This window comes from Gavia stellata, chromosome 4, assembly GCF_030936135.1.
Source record: "Gavia stellata isolate bGavSte3 chromosome 4, bGavSte3.hap2, whole genome shotgun sequence".
Lineage (NCBI taxonomy): Eukaryota > Metazoa > Chordata > Aves > Gaviiformes > Gaviidae > Gavia > Gavia stellata.
This window is the reverse complement of record NC_082597.1, coordinates 41949595-41965174: the sequence shown is the minus strand read 5'-3', so window position 1 is coordinate 41965174 and position 15580 is coordinate 41949595.

Genomic DNA, 15580 nt, shown 5'->3' with positions numbered 1-15580 from the left:
TAGCCACACTTCAGCGTATGCTCTTTCACAAGCTGGTTAAAAGTGAGTTTTTTCCACAGAGAGTTTCTGTTCTGGAACTTTTACAGGAAAACCACTTTCTGTCCAGGTGGAAGTGATAGCACCTCTCTGATTGCTCTCTATCTGCTCCTCACCCAGATGGTGTTAGAATTTGCCTGTTATGGTATGCCTCCTAAAAGATACTTAGTGACAAGAGAACAGGCAATAGAACAAACACAGACCTGCCAAATTTAAGTATTCATCCTGATGTACACATGGTGATGTACACTATTTTGCCTCTCAGCCTCATCCCACTTCCATTCACCTTTGTAGGACTTGTATCTCATACATTCTCTCTGCAGTGGCTTCTTTCTTCTTCCACAACTCTGCACCAGATGGATGAAGGAGTAGAAGTGGATAGGGCATGAAAGTGTATTCTCCACTCTCAGCCTACTGTCTTGGCAATCAGTCCATGTATATATGGGCAAATCCCTGGCTTAACTTGTACTTGACATATGACCCTGTCCCACTGTCACACAAGGACTGAGAGTCTTGTGAATGAGGGTTTCCAGACTTCTGAGAGTTCTTCAACTTTGGAAAAGTATTTACTCCAAAATTGTTTAATGTTTTGATATATGCTACAGTGATTTAGCAATATTTAATATAAACAGAAGTCTGACAGAAGGCTGAATAAATAACAGCAACTCCATTATGTTTTATCAATCAATCCTGTAATATGATGAAAATAAATAGGTATCAAATTAATTAAATAGGATCATCATTCCATAAGCTCATATTGATTACTGCTAGTTCTATTACCAGACTTAATTTAATATGATGGTTTATTTTTTATTGCTTTCAAATGGCAATTTTGTTTTAAATTTATTCAGTCTTTCCAAAGATATATGTATGTACCATACGTGTACAGAAATCACTCTTGCACATGAGCACTTTGTGCATGTGGGAAAAATCGTGAGAAAAACCTTTGTCGTTATTTTTTCTTAGGTAACTCTTTATTACAGAAACACAATGTACTTAAGTGGAGGCAGGGCCTGTTTCTAGAATTCCCGGATTAATTCAATCTAGTACTTTAGTAGATAAATGGAATCAAATGATGAACTGAACAGATCTGCTTAAGCATGTGCTTAAATTCTGTGCTGAATTGGATATTCAGTTTCCAGCTTCTTAAAACTTCCCAGAATTAAACCCTATCTTTTCTACATATAAGTACAGGATAAAATATCAGATTATTTTCACAAGTAAGGACAAAGCTGCCTCTCAAGTCAGTAGGCCAAATTCTGATTGCAGGTATGTCTCAGAGAGCCCATAGTCACTCCTAAGACATCTTATTTTGCACAACTGGAAATAAGACCCCATACTAGCCCAGAAGTAGCCATGTGTACTTCCATAAGAACAGAACTTATGTTTTTTCTTTGAAATGAGGAAAAGCAATGTCAGAAAGTGAGTACATGAGACCAAGAAAATCAAATCAAGTCTTAATATTTCTCAATTATCAGCTATACAGGAAGAAGTTAATCTTGGAGGGAATACTTCATTTTTAATACCCATTAAATTGGAAAGAAAAATACAATGTTGAGAGACTTAAATATGCTGCAGGTTTTTTTGGCTTATCTAAAGATGTTTGTTGATTTTTTGTAGCTATACATGCATTTCATGGATAATTCTTAAATAAAAATGTCTACTTTAGGTCTTCAGCCATCTTAAGTATAATCTTAAAGTGGTATGAAGAAGCTAGCTGAAGAAGCTAGGTGAAGAACAGCATTGAAAGTCTTGAATCTTTAAGAGGTTCAACTAACCATAGAAATGCTGGTAAAGCCAACATATCCAGCCTCAGGAATAGTATGGGATGGAATGAATAAATATCTCAATGTCTCTACAGCTACTAATAAAAACATAAAGAAATACTTGCAATGCATTCATAGCACAAATGTAACTTTGTCTATCCAGTGTAGCTCTTCTTATTTCTGTCTGTCCTTACTATAATTACTCCCTTCTAATAAAGAAGAAAATAACTTTGGGTCTGGTTGAAATAATTACTTATTTTTGAAATGTAAAATAAAAAGGGTTGTGAACTTTAAAAGATCAATATTAAGGCTTCCAAATACCACAGCTGAGGTCAAGGGAGGTGATCCTTCCCCTCTGCGTGGCACTGGTGAGGCACATCTGGAGTGCTGGGTCCAGTCCTGGGTTCTCCAGTACAAGAGAGACATTGAAATACTGGAGCAGGTCCAGCAAAGAGCTACAAAGATAATTAAGGGACTGGAGCATCTGATGTAGGAGGAGACACTGTGAGAATGGGCCCTGTTCAGCCTGGAGAAGAGAAGGCTCGGGGACGACCAGGTGAACAACCTGCTCAGCCTGGTGGCAGAGCTGAAAGAGGAAGTGGAGACGCTGAGGAATATCAGGGAGTGCGAGAGGGAGATGGATTGGTGGAGCCACACCCTACCATCCCTGAGGCAAAGGCAGCAGTTGGAGGCTCCATGAGAAGCAGAGGACCCCTTACCCTCTTGCCACCGGGCACAAGGAGGGTACCTAAGAGACAAAGGGGAATGGAAACAGGTTCCTGCTTGGGGCAGCAGGGGAATCCCCTCCTGGCCTCCCTCACCTTCCCAGCTGCCCTTACACAACAGATATGGGGCTCTGGAACATTCAGGCCAGGCTAATGAGGATATGGATGAAAGTCCATCCACAGGGTTGCCTAGGGTGAGACAGTCTGCCCCACGCATCACAACCACCTCTACTAAGACAAAAAGGAGGGCAATTGTCATAGGCGATCCCCTTCTGAGGGGAACAGAGGGCCCAATATGCTGACCTGACCCAACCCACAGGGAAGTCTGCTGCCTCCCTGGGGCCCGGGTGAGAGAGCTCACTAGGAAACTCCCTGGTCTGGTAAGGCCCAGTGATTACTACCCACTGTTGGTTTTGCAGGCTGGCAGCGATGAGGTTTCACAAAGAAGCCTAAAAGTGATCAAGAGGGACTTCAGAGCGCTGGGGAGACTGGTTGAGGGATCAGGAGCACAGGTAGTATTTTCTGCAATCCCTTCAGTGGCAGAAAGGAACACTGAAAGGAACAGGAAAATGCACCTGGTTAACACGTGGCTCAGAGGCTGGTGCTGTCGGCAGAATTTTGGTCCCGGAGGTTCCTGGAGTGTGTGGAAGATAACTTCCTGACACAGCTGGTAAGGGAGCCTACCAGGGGAGGTGCCCTGCTTGACCTGCTGTTTATGAACAGAGAGGGACTGGGAGAAGTGATGGTTGGAGGCCCTCTTGGGCTTAGCGACCATGAAATGATAGAGTTCTCAATTCTTGGCCAAGTAAGGAGGGGGTCAGCAAAACCACTACGATGGACTTCTGGAGGGCAGACTTCAGCCTATTCAGGACACTGGTTGAGACGGTCCCTTGGGAGACGGTCCTGAAAGACAAAGGGGTCCAGGAAGGCTAGACCTTCTTCAAGAAGGAAATCTTAAAGGCGCAGGAGCAGACAGTCCCCATGTGCTGTAAGAAGAGCCGGCGGGGAAGACAACCAGCCTGGCTGAACAAGGAGCTTTTGCTGGGACTCAGGAAAAAAAGGAGAGTTTATCACCTTTGGAAGAAGGGGCAGGCAACTGAAGAAGAGTACAAGGACCTTGTTAGGTCATGCGGAGAGGGAATTAGAAAGGCAAAAGCCCAGCTAGAGCTCAATCTGGCCACGGACGTAAGGGATAACACAAAATGCTTCTATAAATACATTAACAACAAAAAGAGAGCCAAAGAGAATCTCCATCCTTTACTGGATGCGGGAGGGAACAGAGAAGTGGTGGAATCACCATCACTGGAGGTGTTCAAGGAACTTGTGGACGTGGCATTGTGGGACATGGTTTAGTGGGCATGGTGATGTTGGGTTGATGGTTGGAATTGATGATCTTACAGGTCCTTTCCAACCTTAGTGATTCTGTGATTCTGTGATTCTGTAATCTTGTCAATATTTAAAAATACCTGATAGAGGGCAGTAAAGGAGATGGAGTCAGACCACTGACAGGACAAGAGACAATGGGCACAAACTGAAATACAGGAAATTCCACTTAATATAAGAAAACAACTTCCTTTTTTTATATTTTTTTTTCTTTTTTACTGTAATAGGTGTCAAGCACAGGGGTTTCCCAGAGAGTTTGTGGAGTCTCCATCTTCTGAGATATTGAAAACCTGACTAGACATGGCCCTCAGCAACCAGCTCTGGTTGATCCTGCTTTGAACAGGGGGTTGGACTCGACTATCCCCAGAGGCCCCCCCCCAACCCCAGTCATTCTGTCATTCTGTGAACAAAAGTTTAATTTGTGTTTTTGAGCTCAGATCCTCCATCAAGACGCAGCTGTCTAGCCAGGATCAGGAATATAGGGACATGGTTTAGTGGGCATGGTGGTGTTGGGTTGATGGTTGGACTTGATGATCTTACAGGTCTTTTCCAACCTTAATGATTCTGTGTGATTCTGTGATACAGCATACACATTCTCATTCTGCTACAGCTTTCTGCAACTGAACTAACATGCAGGACTGGTGCCTGACCAGACATAAAAAATCCAGATCAACAACATTTTCAAACATGAGATGAGGGAAAATTATAAAATGGTTAATAATTCCAGTTTCTTTTATTACTTTCTGAGAAAAATGTTTCACTCTTTTATTTTTATCACTTCCTCTACTTCCTAAATTTGCCTGTGTTCTAGGAGGAGATATAGCTACTTCCCCTTTTTCTTACACATTTTGTTATTCAGAGAGCAGTGCTGAAAGAGATTTTGTCTCTAAAGCACTATGAGCTTCCCTTGGAGAGACACTCACACCTATTTGGAGTGAAAGTCAAATGGTTTAACTGTAGTATCACAGACTCAGAAGAGCTTTGTGAAATCTCAGTGACCATTACAAATGGCCAGGGTTAAGTGTGACATATATCTCTTAGGTCTGTTGTGGCTTAACTGAAACCATGGGACAAGTCAGACATCCAAGAATGGGATCTTTGTAGAAAGCCAGGTCTCATGTCTGATAGGGTGTGTAAGTACTAGTGCTTTCATACAAAATCATAGAGGTGTATGGAAACGCCACTTCTGCAACCATTAACCTTGTTTTAGAGTGGGCTACTTACAACCTTCTTTTAAAGGTGTCTAAGTGGCACCCCTACCTCCCAAAACAGACAAAGAGCTTTTAGTTCTTTTGCCTTGAAGATGAAACTGCATAGTGCATTATTCCTCTTCTCCACTAGCTCAGAGCTTAGGCCACATATCCAAATAATCAAGGGCATTATGAGGGTACCACTTAAATGTAACTGAAATCAATCAGGGCTTGGATGCTGCGTAAAACAGACTTGTGACAGAAGTTACAAAACCTGACATTTTACTTAGGCACCCAAATTTAGCCTTTGTCTTATGAATCCAGCATTCAATAAGTAAAATAACAATATAGAAGTAAGGATTACCCCTACCGCTTTATTATAGTAATATGTGACAGTGTTGCATCCACAGTATTCTTTCCAGATGTACTCATAAGCATGTTTATAATTGTTGGTTTAGGAGTAACTTTTCAAATATTTAAGCAGATGGGAGCATCTGCTTCTATCAAGTCTGTAAAGAGGGTAGGGTGTTAATAAAGACTTCATTATTGGCACAGCAAATGTGAGAAAGATTATCGTTGCTTGTAAAAACAATAAACACTGTGAGAGGTACAGTCTGCATACGGATGGCGAAAACTTTCCAAAGGTCTCTGCCTCTCTTATCATTAGACTGTATTAGAAGCCTAGCAAAACAGGAGCTCTCTATTAAAGAGACAGGATCAAGGCAGGGTAAAATGCTGGAAGAAAACCCACATGGCAGTAATCATGGTGAATAACCCTAGCTGTAGAATTTCATTAAATGAAATTAACTTTACAATCCCAATAAAATTGGAAATAGTAAAGGTTATGTTCTTTCTGGAGAGAAAAATCTATTTGTTTCAAGTTTAGAGGGAATCACGTAGGCATTTGAAAGTGTCTGCAAATGTACTATTAAGCCCTGAAGTTCAGCTACAATGAACCATGAAAGAGGAGTAGAAATCTACATATAGGTGTAATGTAAGGTGTAATAGTATTAAAATTACATGAGATCTATGAATCTACATGTGGGTGTGCATGTGCACAGCTGCAAGTCCCAGGACGGGAAGCTTCAAGGACATTAGTCTTTATTGCCATGGAATGTGACATGTATTAGTTTACTATTCCTCTTATATTGTTAGCTTGCTATTCACTTTGCCACTGTTGCCCTCTCCTGCATTAAATGTAACGATTGCAATGAGAATATTGCCAACACTTCTCTTGTCTCCTTGCAGCCCCAACAATTGCAATCTCTTATGTGAACTGCTATTTAATCGCAGTGCTTTCTTGACTCACAGAGAGTTGTGTTCAGCATATTTTTAGAATTCCTAATAAAACATTATCACCCTCAAAGGCTTAGACATCTAAATTGGGACAGCAATGGTTTCTGGATTCCACCCCCAACCCTGCTGTGCTGTTTAGAAAAATAGCATGAGGTTGTTGTTCTCTAAATACATAAGACACAGCACGGTCATGTTGGCGTTCATTTGAACATTCACCAAAATGTTGTTATTAATATTAGTATGATTTACACAGCAATAACAGTTAGCTTTGAGTGACTTCTCTCCAGAACAAAGTCTTCTGTTTACATCTCAAACATGCATACAAGGGGAAGGGACGTTTTAGTCATGAGGGGAGAAGGACGAGGAGTGTTTGCCAGCCAGAGTTCTTATTTATAAACACTCTGAGTTCTACATCTAAAACAATGAATAAACTGATCAAGGTTGTAGCACCGTTTGAGTTACTTGTAATCCTGGTGACATTCCCTACAGGGCAGTTCCTCAAAGCAAAGGACTGAGTCTCTCCAGGAGCTTAACATTAAAGTGTGTGTACGTGTGTATGTATATGGTTGGGGTTTTTTTAATACACACACACGTGAAGCCTGCCAACAATCAAACAATATCTTGCAAGTTGATGGTGATTTGCTGCCTGGGAGTGACTATTCTGTCATTGAATGTAACCTTGTTCAGCTTCTACTTTAACCCCTAGTATTCCCTAGCACTGCTTTGTATGTGTACATGACCACCCTTTTCCTAGCCCAATAAAATCAAAATGGAAAGAATAAAATGGAATTTGTTTTTATAGAATCATAGAATCATAAAAACTTTTATGTTGGAAAAGACCTTTAAGATCATCAAGTCCAACCATTAACCTAATGCTGCCAAGTCCACCACAAAACCATGTCCCTAAGTGCCTCATGCACAAGTCTTTTAAATACCTCCAGGGATGGTGACCAAAAACCTCCCTGGGCAGCCTGTTCCAATGTCTGACAACCCTTTCAGTGAAGAAATTTTGCCTAATGTCCAATCTAAACCTCCCCTGGTGCAACTTGAGGCCATTTTCTCTTGTCGTATCACTTGTCACTTGGGAGAAGAGACCAACACCCACCTCTCTGCAACCCCCTTTCAGGTAATTGTAGAGAGCAATAAGGTCTCCCCTCAGCCTCCTCTTCTCTAGGCTAAACAACCCCAGTTATCTCAACTGTTCCTCATAAGGCTTGTGCTCCAGACCTCTCACCAGCTTCTTCACCCTTCTCTGGACACGCTCCAGCACCTCGAAGTCCTTCTTGTAGTGAGGGGCCCAAAACTGAACACGGTATTCAAGGTGCGGACGCACCAGCACCAAGTACAAAGATACAATCACTTCCCTACTCCTGCTGGCCACACTATTTCTGATACAGGCCAGGATGCCGTTGGCCTTCTTGGCCACCTGGGGACACTGCTGGCTCATATTCAGCTGGCTGTCAACCAACATCCCCAGCTCCTTTTCTGTGGGGCAGCTTTCCAGCCACTCTTCCCCAAGCCTGTAGCGTTGCATGGGGTTGTTGTGACCAAAGTGTAGGTCTCAGCACTTGGCCTTGTTGAACATCATACAATTGGCCTCAGCCCACTGATCCAGCCTGTCCAGATCCTTCTGCAGAGCCTTCCCACCCTCAAGCAGATCAACACTTCCACCCAACTTCGTGTCATCTGCAAACTTGCTGAGGGTACACTCGATCCTCTTGTCCAGATCATTGATAGAGATATTAAACAAGATCAGCTCCAGTACCAAGCTCTGAGGGACTCCGCTTGTGACCGGCTGCCAACTGGATTTCACTCCATTCACCATGACTCTCTGGGCTCGGCCATCCAGCCAGTTTTTTACCCAGCGAATAGTGCACCTGTCTGAGCCACGATTTGCCAGCTTCTCCAGGAGAATACTGTGGGACAGTGTCGAAGGCTTTACTGAAGTCCAAGTAGACAACACTGACAGCCATCATCCACCATTCCCTCATCCACTAAACAGGTCACTTTGTCAGAGAAGGACATTAGGTTAGTCAGGCAGGACCTGTCTTTCATAAACCCATGCTGACTGGGCCTGATTGCCTTGTTCTCCTGTACATGCCGCGTGATGGTACTCAAGATGATCTGCACTATAATCTTCCCTGGCACTGAGGTCAGGCTGACAGGCCTGTAGTTCCCCAGGTCCTCCTTCTGGCCCTTCCTGAAGATAGGCATCACATCACATTTGCTAACCTCCAGACCTCTGGGACCTCCCCGGTTAGCCAGGACTGCTGGTAGATGATGGAAAGTGGCTTGGTGAGCATTTCCGCCAGCTCCCTCACTACCCTTGGGTGGATCCCATCCGGCCCCATAGACTTGTGGGTGTCTAAGTGGTGTAGCAGGTTGCTAACCATTTCCCCTTGGATTGTGGGGCCTTCGTTCTGCTCCCCATCCCTATCTTCTAGCTCAGGGTGCTGGGTACCCAGAGAACAACTGGTCTTACTGTTAAAGACTGAGGCAAAAAATGCATTAAGTACCTCAGCCTTTTCCTCATCCTTTATCACTATGTTTCTGCGCACATCCAATGAAGGATGAAGATTCTCCTTAGCCCTCCTTTTGTTGCTAATGCATTTGTAGAAACATTTTTTCTTGTTACGCATATTTACAACTTTTCTATGCAATGTCTTATCATCATAATTAGCTTTACAGTACTAAAACAGAAACTGCTAATATGTGTTGATGGGAAATACCGCTTTCCAGATTTCAGCCATAGGATCCAGAGCTCCAGGCTGTATTTCTTCCCATGCTAGGTTTCCTTTTGTACTGAGCACTTTTTTGTGATTTTGGATGTTGGTTGGGGCTTTTTTTTGTTGGTAAAGTCCAGCAGCGCATTTTGATTAACAACAAAAGAGAACACACAAGTATATTTAGTTAGGATGAGTATGTCACTGAAATTCACTATGTACAGCCTAAAGGTGTTTATTTAAAGCAGATTTACATGCAGTTTAGATTTATTTTTCAGGATCCCAGAATTTAACAGCATACCTCTGGAATCAAAAGAATATCTGTACCTTGTGCGTAGATTAGCAATGTTTTCAGAAACATCCTATAGTTTGAGAGACTCAGCTATTTAACCTGAGTGCAGACATTATCAGCAAATACCAGTTACTCCTGCAACAAGGAAGGTAATACTTTCTTTTCAAAATGACAGTCCTTGGGACTTAACTGGGGGGAAAAAATGCTCATGTCCAACAAAACAGCAGAACAAGAAAAGTTCATGATAGAAGAGAATTCATTCAGAATTCATCTAAATTTTTACTCCAGAGAATGGTATTTTATTAACACTGATGTTTCAGATATTATTTTAAATCTTTAAAACTTTATGTTTTTACCAACATAAATGTATTTTAATCATGTTTTCAATGGCATCTTTTTCTTTAACCAGACTTCTACATTGAAAAGCTCATAAAAGAACACATCAAAAATGTTCTAAGAAATTTGCCAAGCAGCTAAAACTACTCCTAAAATGTAACTCTGGGTCTTCTGTTCAGGGAAGAATAACAATGCATATCCACAGAACAAAGAGGAAGCACTTCAGCTGATATTTCATCCCAGTGACAACAGTGCAGCACTAGTTTTACTTTCATATCTCCTTTGTATGACTCAAAATGATCAGGATTCAAGTGAACATATACCGTTAAATACTTAACAGTCCCCTCTCCCCTATTCCTACCTGCCCTGCTCTCCTTACCTTTTTTGCTTTTTCCATATCACCTCCAAAATGATTTCTTCCCTCCTTCTAAATCAATATAGGGTACACCCTTATAATATCACTCCCATCTCCTGTTTATCTCCAAACCCCAAAACAGTGGAAATCCTGTAAAAAACTTTTTTGCATTGTGTTCATTCTTCTTCTGGGCTACTGTTTTCCCTCGAATATCAAAATTTCTTCTAATCTTGAAGATTTGAATTATAAAATCTTTGGGTCAGGTCTTATCTCTTTTTCTGTGATTATACCTATAACAAGGTCAGTTCATATTGATATAGTCTTTGTACACTACCAAAATAAAATGAATCCATCAGTGACATTTTATGATACTACTTTTAAGCCTTGTTATGCCATAGAATGGATGCTATACTTTTTTTCCCTTCATTTATGGTTTCAGGATCAGCATTCTCTTTATAACCAAAAACTGAGACTGGAATTTAGATATTTCATATTCTGTATGGGGACAGCCTTTTCAATTATTAATTTGACAACACTATCTTTCTCTTAGCACACAGTTACTATCAACCTTTCACTTTGCCATAAACAGCATAAAATGAGCATAACAATACATTCCATTGTGCTATGTATAATTATTATTAAGCAAGGGATTGTTGACTGGTCTCCCTCTCCTCCCCTTTTCAGAATGAACAATACAGCAAACGTAATCTTTTCGCAGGCAATCAGTTTTATTATTCTCAAAGAGATTAACTAGGAAAAGGACTCAGTGAAACAAGCTATGACACTGATTATGGAACAGTAAGGCTTTAAAGATTCCTGAGAGCCATGGCCAAATATAAAAATGAAGCAAAAATGAGGATAAGCCAAAAAATATTTTGAGGATGAGTAAGGGAAACACCAAAGGGGCACATCTAATAGAAAGCTCATGTTCACTCAAGCAAGCTAAAATCTGAACATGAGGACAATAAAACCGTAGAGAGAATGGCATCATGCAACTGTCCACTACATCAGCAGTTCGTTGAATTTTTTTCATTCTTTTTGTACCAGTTTGCTTTCAGGTAGATTTCACATAGGAATTCATGTGTTCCAGAGGAAACTGAAGGGAGTATGTGTGGGGGAATAGATACTATATTCTTAAACCACAATGGAAAAACAGTAGGACTGGGAAGTCTTTAGGCAGAGCTCAAGAAACAACAAGAGCTTTAAGGAGATGGTGCTTCCTTTGGGTTAAGAAAGTTCTTCATTCATTGTAAAAGAAAGTGACCTTTTTCTGTCTGATAATGGGTATCTCCTATTACTGTGAATTTGTGGATGAGCAGTGTGGTGATAGGGAATCATCAGTCAGGCAGGTGGTCTTGGTGACTTGCACTGCTATTTTAAAAGTTTATCCACAGATTGGTAGCATCAGTGATGCCCCTGAAAGAATAACTGTCTTAGAAAGCATAAGGATCATCAGAAGCTTCAAATACCGCATAAGTTAATTAGCATCTTGTTATGAAGAGGCTCTTCATTGCACCTTTTTTTTAGGTGAGTCATAAAAATAGAATATGAAGATATGTAAAATCTGTGACAACCCCTGGGAGATGCAGCCATGCAGCGACCCTAATTATTACTAAGGCAAGCCACACAATATAAAGCAATGGTGAAGAAGATGGGAGGGAGTACTATACCTTATATAGCAACTCTGTCATCCAGACTTCTTAGAAGACAATAAAGGTGGTGGTGGGCTGCCTCAGCTGTCTGAAGCTCCATCTCCTCAATAGTGTCCCATGAAGACACTGGCCTCCAAGAGGTTCCTTCAGAATCGTTGGGTCTCCTTACTTCCAGTCACCACAACAATGATGGTAACTAGGAAACATGAGGCTGAGGGAAGACCTTATCGCTGTCTACAACTACCTGAAAGGAGGTTGCATAGATGTCGGTGTTGGTTTCTTTTCCCATGTAACTAGGGATAGAACTAGTTAGGAGGGCCATTAGGAAATAGAAATTAGGAATAAGGCCATTAGGAACTGGCCTCAAGTTGCTGCAGGGGAGGTTTAGACTGTATATTAGGAAAAATTTCTTTACTGAGAGAGTGGTGAAGTATTGGAACAGGCTGCCCAGGGAGGTGGTGGAGTCACCATCACTGGAGGTGTTCAAAAAACGTGTAGACGTGGCACTGCAGGACATGGTTTAGTGGGCATGGTGGTGTTGGGTTGATGGTTAGAATTGATGATCTTAAACGTCTTTTCTAACCTTAATGATTCTGTGCTTCTATGTGAACACAACTGTGATAATTCAGTGACCCATCTATTTTTTCTCAGACAGTCATCTTGCTTCACTTCCATGCAAAAAAGGTAGAGTAATATGGTAGAAGATGCTCTAAACAGGTGGAAAAGAAGGCATAACTCGCTGAGATGAAGAACAAATTCACAGCAGAAGCACTTAGAAAATGAAATAGAAAATTTAAAGCAAGAGTTACCATCACAAGTCCACTCATCTGGCTTTGATATCTGGTTGCTGAGCAACATATTCATTCGTAACCATCACTGAGCTTGATTAAACATAGTTTGTCTCTTTGCTGGAGGTGATATAAAGATTTCTCACTCTGTAATCAAGAGACTGCCGAACTTTGAAAAATACACAATAAACCAGCAGCCTTCACCTGAAATCCAATTTATTTCATACTCTCTGATAATAATTTTTATAACCAAGTGCTAGTAGTTTGGTCAATCTTACTTCCTTACTTCATGCTTTGCAACTCAATTATGCTGCTATATAGGGAAATTATAATTATAGCACTTGAGAAGCACTTTGCATTTCCAAAGCTCTATTCAAAAGCTAATTACTAAAAAGTGATATAGCTTGACCCCTCTGGCTGTATATCTTGGCAGGACTATGCTCAAGGGTCAATTCTAAGAGGTTAGCAGCCCTCACAGTCTGTCTTCAACTGTGCCACAGATTTCCTGAATTAGTCTTGTGAGATAATTTCGGTGCAAATTTTGCGATCCTAGTCACACTCAGCCTAAACAAATAACTTACAATTACATCATTAGGATTTCATTAGTCCAGCTGACTAACATTGTACTCTGTGAACAGCCTTACTGAGGGATCCTCATGGTGAACAGGTAAAAGAGCAATAACAAATAGACAAACTGAAAGAAAAAAAGTCATTGGACATTAATACATTTCTACTTCAAATGAGTAGTGAACAGAGTAAAAATATATTTTTCAAGACTTTTCAGCCTGAAAGTATTTCCTTAAAACCTTGAAGCATTCACAGAACTAGTTCTATAGTCATTAACTGTGTAAAACTGTCTGCATGGATATTATCTTCTTACAGCGCAAAAACAGAAGACATAATAGTTAGGGTACAGATAGAAAAGATTTAACATTAGCTGCATGGTCTGGCCTTTTGGTTAATGTTTTCAACCTACATACAGTACAGTAAGAGATTTATCTGTTATCTGTACCTGTAAGTCAAACCAATGAGTAATGTTCCTTTGTCCTCAGTACTGGAAAGAAAACACACTATCTATCTATAGTATTCTCAAACACTTTGATGTTTAAACTATTAGCAAAACTTTTTTCTCTTTCCATATGTTAAGTGCCTTAGAGTATTTGCAATTTTATCGGAGGAAAGTCTACAAATTTGTGGGACCCTTTGTAGTCACATTAGAGACTGGGATAGGTCTCTTTCTAAGAGAAACAATTTATTGTCAGTTATTCTTATGAAAATAGCAAAGTCCTTTCATAGGTGGGATATAAAGGTAAAATTTCTAACAGCACTGGCCAGTCTATCATGTCTGATAATATTCTTAATAATTTTTTTTTTTTTTAAATTTTGAGAAGCTTAAAGGCACACTTGATCAGCCTGATGTTTTTTATTTATGCTAAGATACTCTCCAATGCAAGACCCTTTGTTGCATTTTCAGTTGTCCTTCTGGAAACTAGGAACAAATTGGGAGACATCAGTGTGACTGTTATATCTCTCTTTATGATTATCATTCTGCTGTTTGTTATGGAAGAATAATAGGTTAACTCAGAACTGGATGATTTTGTATTTCTGGAAAAAGTCAGAAGATGGTTTTAGGTAACACCCATTATCAAAATGTACAGGGATAATACAGCTTTCAGACTTTGCACATTGTACCTCTGAATATACCTTCACACCCATAGGAAAAGGTGTGAAGAAAAGTTCAGAAAAAACTTCTGAAAAGATAACTTCTGAAAACTCAGCTCCTACAAAAGTTGGGAAGAGACTATTTCCAGAGAAAAGCAGACTGCTTTGCCATCCTGACTGTTGCAATATCTAGAATAAATCAGATGATCTGGAAAGTAATTTTAAGATGTGTGAAGTCTTGTAGTCATTTTACCCCTTTTCTGTTCAATTTCTATGTTCTTAGAGGAAAAGGAATTCTTGTTTAAGAGAAATTTGTTCTGTACTACTGCAAAGACCTAGCAAGCAAATCTCCCTTCTGAAGGGAAGACCTTGAATCATGAAACATAAATGCAAAGTACTCAAAGGACCTAGTAGCAAAGGACCTAGTAGCAGCTTGCACTACACCAATGAAGCTAATATTACCACTAAGTTAGTCCTCTGGAGTTGAGAGTCCTGTAGTCCTCCTTTTGCTGCCATTGGTATGTTCATACTGTAACAATTTCCACTTTGCTGATGCTCCATTATTAGAACTGTAGAATCATAGAACAGCCCAGGTTGGAAGGGACCTCAAAAGATCATCTGGTCCTACCTTTCATGGGAAAGGGAGCTTAGATGAGATTATCTAGAACCCACCTTGTCCAATCACATCTTGAAAACTCCAGCAATGGGGAGTCCACACTCTTCCAGTGATTGATTGTTCTCACTGTCAACGCTTTCTTATATTAAGACGAAACCTCTATCCTGTGCAACTTGTACCCATTGCTCCTTGTCTTCTCTATGTAGCTCCTTGTGAAGAGAGAGCCTCCATCCTCCTTGTACCCACCCTTTAAGTACTGGAATACTGTGATGAGGTCCCCCTGAGCCTTCTCTTCTCCAGGGAGAAAAGATCTAACTCCTTCAATCTTCCCCCATAGGACAGGTTCTCCAGCCCTTTGGTCATGTTCTTGGCCCTCCTTTGGACGCTTTCCAGTCTGTCTGCAAATTTCTTGAATTGTGAGGACCAGAACTGGACACAGTACTCCAGGTGCAGCCTGACAAGTGCTGAGTAGAGTGGGGTGATCACATCTCTATCTTGGCTAATAATGCCCCTGCAGATGCAGCTCAAGATCCAATTTGCCTTTGCTGCAGCAGCAGCACACTGCTGACTGTTGTTCGGCTTGTTGTCCACCAGGACCCCCAGGTCCCTTTCAGCAAGGCTGCTCCCCACACAGATCCTAGCCTGTACTGAGCTATTTGGTTATTTCATCTCAGGTGCAGGACTTTGCACTTCTCTCTGTTAATCTTCATACTGTTCTTGCTAGCCCAGTCTTCCACCCTGTCCAGGTCTCTCTGTAAGA